This window comes from Salmo salar, chromosome ssa10, assembly GCF_905237065.1.
Source record: "Salmo salar chromosome ssa10, Ssal_v3.1, whole genome shotgun sequence".
NCBI lineage: Eukaryota > Metazoa > Chordata > Actinopteri > Salmoniformes > Salmonidae > Salmo > Salmo salar.
In genome coordinates this window covers 107,017,351-107,029,923 of record NC_059451.1, presented here as the reverse complement: position 1 = coordinate 107,029,923, position 12,573 = coordinate 107,017,351, and the positions used below count along the sequence as shown (strand labels likewise).

General features: G+C 42.5%; 1 protein-coding gene across 1 annotated transcript in view; it reads right to left on the bottom strand.

Annotated features, from left to right (window-relative positions):
- The window catches only part of LOC106561359 (solute carrier family 45 member 3), a 72,068-nt gene extending 60,749 nt beyond the window's left edge, over positions 1-11,319 (bottom strand). The window contains exon 1 of the mRNA XM_014125222.2: positions 11,203-11,319. The gene's annotated coding sequence lies outside the window, so the exon portion shown is untranslated. The remainder of the gene's footprint in view (positions 1-11,202) is intronic.
- Positions 11,320-12,573: the final 1,254 nt, after the last annotated feature.

Here is a 12,573-nt window from a genome sequence, read left to right as displayed (position 1 = left end):
CTGCATCCAGTTTGCTGAGTAGAGTATTGGATGCTATTTTGTAGATGACATCACCGAAGTCGAGGATCGGTAGGATAGTCAGTTTTACTAGGATAAGTTTGGCGGCGTGAGTGAAGGAGGCTTTGTTGCGAAATAGAAAGCCGATTCTAGATTTGATTTTGGATTGGAGATGTTTAATATAAGTCTGGAAGGAGAGTTTACAGTCTAGCCAGACACCTAGGTATTTATAGTTGTCCACATATTCTAGGTCAGAACCGTCCAGGGTGGTGATGCTAGTCGGGCGGGCGGGTGCGGGCAGCGAACGGTTGAAAAGCATGCATTTGGTTTTACTAGCGTTTAAGAGCAGTTGGAGGCCACGGAAGGAGTGTTGTATGGCATTGAAGCTCGTTTGGAGGTTAGTTAACACAGTGTCCAAGGAAGGGCCAGAAGTATACAGAATGGTGTCGTCTGCGTAGAGGTGGATCAGGGAATCACCAGCAGCAAGAGCGACATCATTGATGTATACAGAGAAAAGAGTCTGCCCAAGAATTGAACCCTGTGGTACCTCCATAGAGACTGCCAGAGGTCCGGACAACAGGCCCTCCGATTTGACACACTGAACTCTGTCTGCAAAATAGTTGGTGAACCAGGCAAGGCAGTCATTAGAGAAAGGCTATTGAGTCTGCCGATAAGACGGTGATTGACAGAGTCGAAAGCCTTGGCCAGGTTGATGAAGACGGCTGCACAGTACTGTCATTTATCGATGGCGGTTATGATATTGTTTAGAACCTTGAGCGTGGCTGAGGTGCCCCCGTGACCGGCTTGGAAACCGGATTGCACAGCGGAGAAGGTACAGTGGGATTCGAAATGGTCAGTGATCTGTTTATTAACTTGGCTTTCGAAGACTTTAGAGAGGCAGGGCAGGATAGATATAGGTCTGTAGCAGTTTGGGTCTAGAGTGTCACCCCCTTTGAAGAGGGGGATGACCGCGGCAGCTTTCCAATCTTTAGGGATCTCAGACGATACAAAAGAGAGGTTGAACAGGCTGGGAATAGGGGTTGCAACAATGACGGCGGATAGTTTTAGAAAGAGAGGGTCCAGATTGTCTAGCCCAGCTGATTTGTACAGGTCCAGGTTTTGCAGCTCTTTCAGAACATCTGCTATCTGGATTTGGGTGAAGGAGAAGCTGGGGAGGCTCGAGCTTATTTCCCAAGTTTCTAAACAATACCTAACCATCTTTGGTATAGTGTTGCCATAATATTTGAATTGAGGAAGTGTGCGATCCGCAGTAGACGTCCTAAATGCCTCCCAGCCTTCAGATGTGAGCTAAACAGTGCACTTGCACTTGAGATGCATTTTAAGGCAATGGATGTGAAAGTGAGCTTGTAATTTCCAAACGTTTAGGTCAGTTTTATGCTGCTTTGCGATCTATTAACAGCAAGGGTTACAATAAATAGGCGCAATATTTTTTTACTGATGCATTTGGCAATATTCAATTCATACGCACAAAACATATGAACAAAAGCATTCACTGGGAAAGTTGATACATGTAGGCCGTTCATATATAGGCTGTTCGTAAAACTTCTTTCAATGTAAAAAATTAAATATTGTTTTCTTGCTGAAACCTTGAGCAACACCTGCCAAACGTAGACATTTCTCTCAAAACACAGGGATGTCGATTCGCACAGGACTAGTATTATCAGAGGACCTTGGAGTTATTCTGTCTGGAATTTTTACTCTCCTGCCATGTACAAATTACTGACATAGCAGATTCAGACGGAACAAAATTGACAGATGTGGTGTTTTGTGCTTGTACACATAATTACATTACCCGACCACCCCCAGTAAAACTAATCCCGTCCGAATAAGGCTTAAAACAAGAGCTGTTTCCTCGTCTCTCTGCTGCTGCTGCCTCTACCACATTGTTCTCAATCCCAATATGCTGGTTAATTTTGCTATTATGCACATAGCATCATAGGGAAAGGAGCCAATTCTACTGAGCACTGAAGATTATGTTTCAGAACCGCGGACAGCGACCATATTCAACGCAGGAGAAGGCGCATTTGTTACAAATTAATTGATTCATTAGTGTTGCACCATTATTTTTACATAATATAACCATATACAATTTCAGTATCATGTCTCAGAGTGATGGACTGTGCCATCCCCGTGGCCTTCGCAATGAATTAGTCCACTGAGACAGGTGTGAATCAGACAGGTGTCATGTGCACCATGATAATTTTTTTTGCAAATGCCCGACTAAAGAAATCTCGGTCGACCAACAGCCTATCGACCAAACAATCTACCAGTCGGATAAATGGGGTCAGCCCTAGTAAACTTACTGTATAGTCCCTTCTACCACACTTCACTCAAGTAGTGTAGCTGGGGCTTTGTGTGTATTGCAAACATCTGGCCAAGTCCTTATCACCATGGGAAAAGGTCGGAGGACAAGACTCTGTGTTATCCTAGCTATGGGGCCCAGTCTCAGTGACACACCATGACAGCCATTAGTGTGGTGTGGGGTTTGATTTGAACAGCATCAGACTGAAGATGTGCTTCTCATTACTGGAGAATTTGTGCCTTGTACCCTCCCCCCCCTGCTTCCGTGAGAGTCAGGCCTGCAGCATTCTCTTCAGTCTCCTCAGATGCCAAGCCCATGAACACACTTTACCAAGTGGGCGAAACTGAGTAAATTCACTAAATTGAATTATGCCGAGAGAGGGGGTGTAAGACTACAATGAGGCACGAGTAACAGTTAGGTTTTGATTTCTCTCTCAACCAGGAAATGAGCATCGTTGTGTGAGTACTTCAGCCTACTCTCAAAAGCATTGGGGGATCGTGAGGGAGAGACAGATAGCTTTTCAATGGATACATAATTAGGCTCTGCTTATGTATGCTTATAACATTAGTGAAGAACCATATCATTAACCACTGTGTGTAATCAACAAAATATTGTCTAGCTACCCAACCACTAAAAATATATATTAATTACATATCGGGGTGGTTATTTTTAACACAAGCACAGGGACCACAAAGAATGCGGTGATTGACAGAGTCGAAAGCCTTGGCCAGGTCGATGAAGACGGCTGCACAGTACTGTCGATGGCGGTTATGATATTGTTTAGGACCTTGAGCGTGGCTAAGGTGCACCCGTGACCAGCTCGGAAACCAGATTGCATAGTGGAGAAGGTACGGTGGGATTCGAAATGGTCGGTGATCTGTTTGTTCACTTGACTTTCAAATACTTTAGAAAGGCAGAGCAGGATGGATATAGGTCTGTAACAGTTTGGGTCCAGAGTGTCTCCCCCTTTGAAGAGGGGGATGACTGCGGCCGCTTTAAAATCTTTAGGAATCTCAGACGATACGAAAGATAGGTTAAACAGACTAGTAATAGGGGTTGCAACAATGGCGGCGGATAATTTTAGGAAGAGAGGGTCCAGATTGTCTAGCCCAGCTGATTTGTAGGGATCCAGATTTTGCAGCTCTTTCAGAACATCGGGGGGGGGGGATTTCTCATGGCCAGCCATAGAGAAATTCTTATTGAAATTCTCGATTATTGTGGATTTATCAGTGGTGACAGTGTTTCCTAGTCTCAGTGCAGTGGGCAGCTGGGAGGAGGTGCTCTTATTCTCCATGGACTTTACAGTGTCTAAAAACTTTTGGGAATTAGTGCTGCAAGATGCAAATTTCTGTTTGAAAAAGCTAGCCTTAGCTTTCCTAACTGACTGTGTGTATTGGTTCCTGACTTCCCTGAAAAGTTGCCTATCGCGGGGACTATTTGAAGCTAGTGCAGTACGCCACAGGGTGTTTTTGTGCTGGTCAAGGGCAGTCAAGTCCGGAGTGAACCAAGGGATATATCTGTTCTTAGTTCTACAATTTTTTTGGAACTAAGAAAGTCTTCGTTTTTAGAACTAAGAAAGTATAAGTCTTTGCTAGGTAAAGCCCCGCCGTAGCACGCGATCCAGCAGGTATATTGCACTGGTAATCTCCAAAGCTAACACTTCCTTTGGCTGCCTTTCCTTCCAGTTCTCTGTTGTCAATGACTGGAATGAATTGCAAAAATCTCTGAAGCTGGAGTCTTATATCTCCCTCTCTAACTTTAAGGATCAGCTGTCAGAGCAGCTTACCGATCACTGTACCTGTACACAGCCAATCTATAAATAGCACACCCAACTACCTCACCCCCATATTATTACTTACCCTGTTGCTCTTTTTCACCCCAGTATCTCTACTTGCACATCATCATCTGCACATCTACCACTCCAGTGTTAATGCTAAATTGTATTTTTTTACCTCTATGGCCTATTTACTGCCTTACCTCCCTACTCTTCCACATTTGCACACACTGTACATTGATTTTTCTATTTTTCTTTTCCATTGTGTTATTGACTGTACGTTTGTTTATGTGTAACTCTGTGTTGTTGTTTTTGTTGCACTGCTTTGCTTTGCTTTATCTTGGCCAGTTGTAAATGAGAACTTGTTCTCAACTGGCCTACCTGATTAAATAAAGGTGAAATAAATAAATAAAAATACAAGGAGTCAGAGGTCATACAACTGTGAGGTGTTCACCCATGTGCATCAAACCCCACTTATGTGTCTCATCCTCTGGATACCAAAGTAAACACAAAATGTACATAGCGCTCTTCATCCTATCTCTAACACCGATGAGCACCTTCAAGAATTCTGAAAAGTCAGCCACAAAACACATCTACACTAAAGGCATAGCAAAAAAAAAAAAAAAACGGAGAAAACATAAAACAAAGAACAAGACGATGTGGAGAACTATCAGGTGGGACACAAAGGAGACTTTCCGAGCTAGGTTAGCTGTCATCTGGCTTATTGATTTGGCCGATTAGAGAAGCCACAGCTAGACTGCATTTTCCTCATCCCAGCTGGCTACAGCAGACTATTAGAGGGAAGCTGTGTGGACTCTGACCTTGAGGACTGGAGAGGGCTGAGAAATGCTTTTGTGCTCCTCAGCTCCTCATAATGAATGGTCCAGTAGGAGATTTCATGGACCAGACGGCCCTGCTGTTACAACAAATAATGTAATGATGTTTATTATGATTACAGCTGAAGGGACATCCAACTCAGCAATGAAAGCATGGAGCCTAATTGGTCTGTTTGCCCAAAGACAAAGATAACTAAGAATATTCCACTGATTAAAGAAATGAACTCACGCTATGTAGCCTAAGAGATTAACTCACACAGAGACAAAGGATAAAGGCCTAGACTTTGCTGCTTGGAGCCAGTCGGGTGGTGAAGATGGCACAGTACATTACTGGGGCCGTGATCCCACCCATCCAGGACATCTACTTAAACGGTGCCACACACACACTCACATCACAACTGCTGCTACCAGACTCTTATTTACTATTGCTAATACTGCACAATTTAAACACTTGCCCCTCATCCTCCCTTCCCTGATACATGTGTAAATATTGCACTATAAATTGTGCCTTCCTGTATTATACTTATGTCTATTCTATTCTACTGAGCCATTTACTTTATGTTCGTATTCTTCTATTATTTGGTCGAGAAGGAACCGTGTATACCATGTGTATCCTGTACAGATGACTAATACAACTTTAAACTGAACCTAAACTAAACAGTGGCTCAGATTTCTTCCAAACCAAAGCAATCGTTAATATTCAAGGATGGTCAAAGATAAGGTCTCACGTGGACAGAAAATCAACAAAAGAAAACACTTCCTGCATTAAATTGAAGAAAAATATATACAGTAAACAATAATATTAGAGAACACAATATAAAATAGTCACCCAACGAACAGTTCTTGTGCTGACGTTGCTTCCAAACTGCCTCTGGAAGCAACGTCAGCACAAGAACTGTTCATTGGGAGATTCATGAAATGGGTTTCCATGGCCAAGACGCCGCACGCAAGCCGGTTGGAGTGGTTTAAAGCTCGCCGTCATTGGACTCTAGAGCAATGGAAATGCGTTCTGTGGAGTGATTAATCACGCTTCACCATCTGCGAATCTGAGTTTGGCGGATGCCAGGAGAACGCTACTGACCGAATGAATAGTGCCAACTCTAAAGTTTGGTGGAGGAGGAATAATGGTTTGGGCTAAGACCCTTTGTTTCAGTGAAGGGAAATCTTAACGCTACAGCATACAATGACATTCTAGACGAATCTGTGCTTCCAACTTTGTGGCATCAGTTTGGGGAAGGCCCTTTCCTGTTTCAGCATGACAATGCCCCCGTGCACAAAGCGAAGTCCATACAGAAATAGTTTGTCAAGATCGGTGTGGAAAAACTTGACTGGCTTGCACAGAGCCCTGACCTCAACCCCATTGAACACCTTTGGGATGAATTGGAAAGCCGACTACGAGCCAGGTCTAATCGCCCAACATCAGTGCCGACCTCACTAATGCTCTTGTTGCTGAATGGAAGCAAGTCCCAGCAGCAATGTTTCAACATCTGTTGGAAAGCCTTCCCAGAAGAGTGGAAGCTGTTTTAGCAGCAAAGGGGGGACCAACTCCATATTAATGCCCATGATTTTGGAATGAGATGTTCGACGAGCAGGTTTCCACATACTTTTGGTAATTTAGTGTATGATACGAGCATAGCATGCAAGGCTTTAAACAGGAGGAAGAGCTTAGTGGAGTGAATAGCTTCTTAGCTACCAAAACACTTTTTTCAGCTGCTCTTAGTGAAAGGCGTTGAGCTAATTTCACTCACAGGGGTCATGCTAAACTTATCTTAGAGCCAGACTTCAATAATAAATGCAGCTACAGTTAACATAATGGAGTAGCACGAGATACAGGCCTAGAGCTAGGCCAATATGTGTGTGTTTAAAGGTCTTGAGTAGCTTTAAGTAGTTTGCCGGGTGGGGTGTGATTTTCCTGCTCTCTACAGCATTAGGGAGCAGATTGCAGCTGGTCTAGCAGGAGCATTCGGGGTGAAGGACGGGTTTTTCCCAGGATGGAGCAGATGTGGCCCTAAGGAGATCAACCCAAGGCTCTCCGACTGGCTGCTACAGGCTCAGTGAACAACCATGGCCCAGGGTACTGTACATACTGTGTCTGTCAGTGTCTACCAATGTGTTTCATACATACGGAGTGTAGGCCCTGCAGGCATATTCAGAATAGGAACTTGTAAAAATCAATTTTTACAATGTGTCATTACGAAGGGATAATCAGCTTATTACTGAGCAGGCTGAGTGATTCTTGGATGTTGATTCTTAGCCTAATATACGTTAATAACAGGATCATAAAACATAACCCTAGTTAATTTCAATACTTGTTAAATGTTAGGAAGGAAGAATAGGTTGGGAAGTGAGATGCTAATTTGCTGATGTTATAACTGGACAGTACAGAAACTAGCAAAGAACAGAGCAAAACAGATAAGGACAGAAGAGGAGAGATAGACCCTGGTAATAGGACTGAAAATAATTCTGTATTTCGCTGAAACATTAATAACACACTCAAGTGGCTTTTGCCAGAGGGAAAGAGGCCTTTGTATGTAGGTAGAACCATGGCCACATAGATAATACAAGTCCCTTCATCATGATTTGAAGCTGTTTAAAATGTTTATCCTTTTTGTAAGTACTGTGGGTTTGGCCATTCAGTTCCTGGTAAGAGCAAAGCACCAGATATAGCCTAGAAAAAAACCTTGGAAACTTTTAGCTGTAATTTACATTTATATGCATGTATGGTGACAACCTCTGTTTATAGAATGAGCCTAATGGAAAACCCAGTTCCTGTTATTTTGTTATTTTGTTCTCTGGCCAGGGAAGTTTTAAGAGAAACAGAGAAAAAAACAGATAATTTGACTAATAACTCTACAGTCCAATGTGTAGCAATGGGAGCAGTTCTCTCAAATCTCAAACAGAGTAAATGTGTCACTCCAATCACTGAGTTGAAACTATAGGCCTAAGCATCAACTGATGGATTGAATGTCTAGGTACGGAATTACTTTTGATGAAGGTAAAATAGGAGGGCATAAGTATGAAAAGGTCAGTTATTGTGGCTTACTCTAAAATAAGAAAAAATTGGTGACACTGTAACCTACAGTCTTGCATCAGCAGGTCTAACATTACAAATGTGAAGTTATCTACAGATTTATGGGGTAGAAATTATTTGGGACATTTGTGTCATGTGGCACTGGTATACAATTTACTTTGCCTGGTGAATTATTATGTAATATATTAAGCCTACCCCTATATGGAAATATGTTTAGAAGTATTCATCGTAATTGGAAAATAATAGGTCTACTACTGTGTTAGAATACCGTTCTTCACTTTGCCAATGAGTGACGTTTAAAAATGTTATATCTCTATGAATTCAAAATACACTACATGACTAAAAGTATGTGGACACCTGCTCATGGAACATCTCATTCCAAAATCATGGGCATTAATATGGAGTTGGTTCGCCTGTTGCTGCTATAACAGCCTCCACTCTTCTAGGAAGGTGTTCCACTAGATGTTGGAACATTGCTGCGGGGTCCATTCAGCCACAACAGCATTAGTGAGGTCGGGCACTGATGTTGGGCGATTAGGCCTGGCTCGCAGTCAACGTTCCAATTCATCCCAAAGGTGTTCAATGGGGTTGAGGTCAGGGCTCTATGCAAGCATGTCAAGTTCTTCCACACTGATCTCGACAAACCATTTCTGTATGGACCTCACTTTGTGCACGGGGGCATTTTCATGCTGAAACAGGAAAGGGCTTTCATACGTTTTTGGCACTATGCATTGGGGACAGAGCATGTGAGCAGAGCGGAGCGAAGAGTGGAGCATGTCTAATTTGACTGGAGCGTGGAGCGAGATTCTCAAAGTTATAGGAGCTTTCGCCTTCTCACCCGCTCCAATTTCGCTCCAGCAGTGCTCACTTCACGAGCTCAGGTCATGCCCGCCCCAGCATAACCCCTTGCTTTAGCTACTGTCATGGAGTTCGCTAAATATTTTCATAAAGAAACTGGTAAAACACACAGTTACTAAATCAAGGTGACTTACAAAGATGAGAACCAATAGGAAGAGAGGGAGTGCGGTGATGTAGTGTCGACAACGAATCATTGTGGAATCTGAAGACACTTATCCCAAAAGCATTATGGTGTACTTACTACGTGCACATGCTAAAAGAAAGGAACGAGGTGGGTCGTTAACCAAAGTGTGTCATTGTAGCAAAGTATTTATAAACGAAAAATCTGTTCTCTTAAAAGTTTCGTTCACCTTCGTTTTATTATCTATACATATTCCCAAGTTCAATGAGCTTTCCGTTTTGATTGGGTTATTTTGCCTAAAAACCTCTACCTATATACAAAAAATGTTTAAAAAAACTTTGCATCTCTGCCCAGCCTGGCAAGAGTGGCCAAAAGGGTGTTTATCATCCCCAGTGGCTTTGCAAGTGTGGAGAGGATATTCTCTGCTTCTGGCCTGCTCTCCAGGCACCATGATATGAGCCAGAAGACACAGACTGGCCAAACTCGTGTTTCTAAAGATTTGTTCTAAAAATGAATTCAAAGGCACTAAGTCATTTCCTGTTTAATTTGTATTTAATTCTAAGTAAGTCACAACCTATATGCGCAATGTATAGACTATAATGATTTAATACTATGAAATGTTGTTTAAATGCTGAGCTCTTTATGTCCCCACCAGCCTATTGTGTCGCATTCGCAAATGCTTCACAGTGCATTTCTTTTTAACGTATAGTCTTGAAATAATTGAAATAATATAGCCTAAATAATTCATTTTCGTTCCTTCTCAGGCTCCCTGTCTGTCTCCTCACCAATTTAAAGTGTTTATATGCTGTTTAATATGACATGTAGGCTATTTGAAATTATGTTCACTTCTAACATTCACCTTTTCATGTTTATTCAAATACCTTCAATTAAAATCCATATGGTTTAGTTTCAATACTTAAAAAACAATTGGTAGGTCCAGGGAGTCACAAAAATAGATGGGTGTTGGTTAAATTGTGATTTTAATGAATGGAGCGAATTTGGAGCGGGAATTCTTTTTCCTGTGAGCCCGGAGCGGTTTTTAGGAAAGGACCAGGAGCGCAGGTGAGAAATGAGCGGGATTTCCAACCGCTCAACTCCGCACACGTGTTCTATTTGGGACAGGTAGCGTTCTCCTGACATCCACAAAAACCCAGATTCGTCTGTCGGACTGCCAGATGTTGAAGCGTATTTCATCACTCTAGAGAACGCATTTCCACTGCTCCGGGGTCCAATGGCTGCGAGCTGTACACCACTCCAGTCGACGCTTGGCATTGCGCATGTTGATTTTAGGCTTGTGTGCGGCAACTCGGTCATGGAAACCCATTTCATGAAGCTCCAGACAAACAGTTATTGGGCTGACGTTGCTTCCAGAGGCAGTTTGGAACATGGTCGTGAGAGTTGCAACCAAGGACAGGCGCTTTTTATGTACTACGCGCTTCAGCACTCGGCGGTTCTGTTCTTCACAGCTGAGCCTGTGTTGCTCCTAGACATTTCCACTTTACAATAACAGCACTTACAGTTGACCGGGGCAGCTGTAGCAGGGCAGAAATTTGATGGACTGACTTGTTGGAAAAGGTGGCATCCTATGATGGTGCCATGTTGAAAGTCACTGAGCTTTTCAGTTAGGCCATTATACTGTAAATGTTTGTCTATGGAGATTGCATGGCGGTGTGCTCGATCGTGCACACCTGTCAGCAACGGGTGTTGCTGAAATAGCCAAATCCACTAATTTGAAGGAGTGTCCACATACTATTGTATATATATAGTGTACTTCCAAATGGCTCCTCCCCCTCACCCATGTGTCAAAACAGCAGGGTTCTCGCCAACAGTGCCAAATGTTTACAGCGAAGACAAAATGTACGCAATCGTTGCTACCATGGCACAATATCAATTCATATAAATCAAAGTAGCCTATATGGCAACTAAGCCTGTATAAAACATCAGGACGTCAAAAGCCACAACGTCGTGATCATTTCGACTGGAACATCATTATCACATTGATTTTGGTTCGATAGACAGACCATAACCGCGAGAGGACTTCAAAGCATTATGTTTTTCAAAAGCAAACTCATGCAGTGGGCGCATTTTACATTGTATAAAGCGGAAGTTATAGAGATACAATGAATACGTTTTACATGTTAGTAGTCCAGTTATAGCGAGCTGCGGCGCTACATTTGGAAACAAGCGGAAAGTATGTGGCACACCAAAAAAATACAAGAACTGCAAATTATTAGATAGAATAGCGAAATACTGTCGGCCTACCTTCTCTACAAAACTCCCGTAAATCTATGCAGTAACTTGTCCACTATTCTTGATGTTCAGTCGTTGCCCAACTTTTAGGAACTTGGGACTCTGCTGTGACGTTCAGACATGGAGCGGGGAACAGAGGAGAGAGATTATGGGAGGATGGAGGCGACTGTTTTCGGGAGGAATGCTGAGACGCTCAACGGTAGGCTAGACTTCATTCTGGATTTTATGAAGCCGATATTTTTTCTACAAAGTATCCTCCTGTTTGTTTTTCGCTCCACTTGTAATAATATGATGACACGATATATCAACTATCAATTATACGATGTAGTATCAGATACTGACTCAATGTAACATGGACAGTTGAATCACTTTATTTTGAGGGTGAAATGTGTGTTGAACTCAACAGGGCATTTGTGGCTTTAAAGACACATCCTGCATTATTTCTAAATACTGACTCAAACACAGAGGGGACACATACTGGATTTCACAACTATTTTATATTACACTCCCTCTACTTCATTGTCAAACAAGTTCAGAAGACATGTTGAATGCCATCTGAACCATCATGTTGCCTGACCATCATGTTGCATGTTGCCTTTGTGTAATGCAGTCACATCTAGCCCCCTGGAGGCCATTCCCTAGACTTCAATTACAAGCTGGTGAGGTTGGGAACATTCCATTAAAATTCATTTTCACTGTATAATTGTTTTAGTTTCTTATAGTGTATATGCATGACCATCATACGCTTGTGTCAAGCATCCACATGGGCACAGTACCAGAACACAAAACACTGTTGTTGGCTTCTCTGAGCCAATAGAGGGGTCTCTTCTGGAGACACGATGTATTGTGCTATTCAGAGGGGGTACAACTTCACCGAGTAGCTCATGTCTGTGTAGTAATTGAATAGGAATAACATTGTATTAACACATTGTTGAATGATCCTTATTCAATTTGTAGTAACAATAACCCCTAAACTCAATTTCTACACAATAACAAAGCAATTATTAAATTGTTTTACTAAAGATAGAAGCTCAAGATACAGTACAAGTTCATTTTCAGAGGAGTTAAATATGAACCCTGCTTGGTAGAGAAGCCCCACTTTCCCATCAATCAACAGTGTGAAACTTAAATCATCTCAGATTCATGCATTTCTTGCTGTGCAAGAGGAATCATGTCTTCGGAAACAATTATTTGCAGCATTGATTGAATCGGGCCCTGTACTGTAGGTTTCAGTGTCGTGTGTACCTGAACCCAGGAACCTGATCAGCCAATCAGCCCCCTAGGGGGTCAGCTGTTCCAAGGATTTGCTGTCCTCGTCAAAGGACCTGTGTGTGTGTGTGTGTGTGTGTGTTGCTCTGACGGCCAGGCTGCCTTGCTGCACAC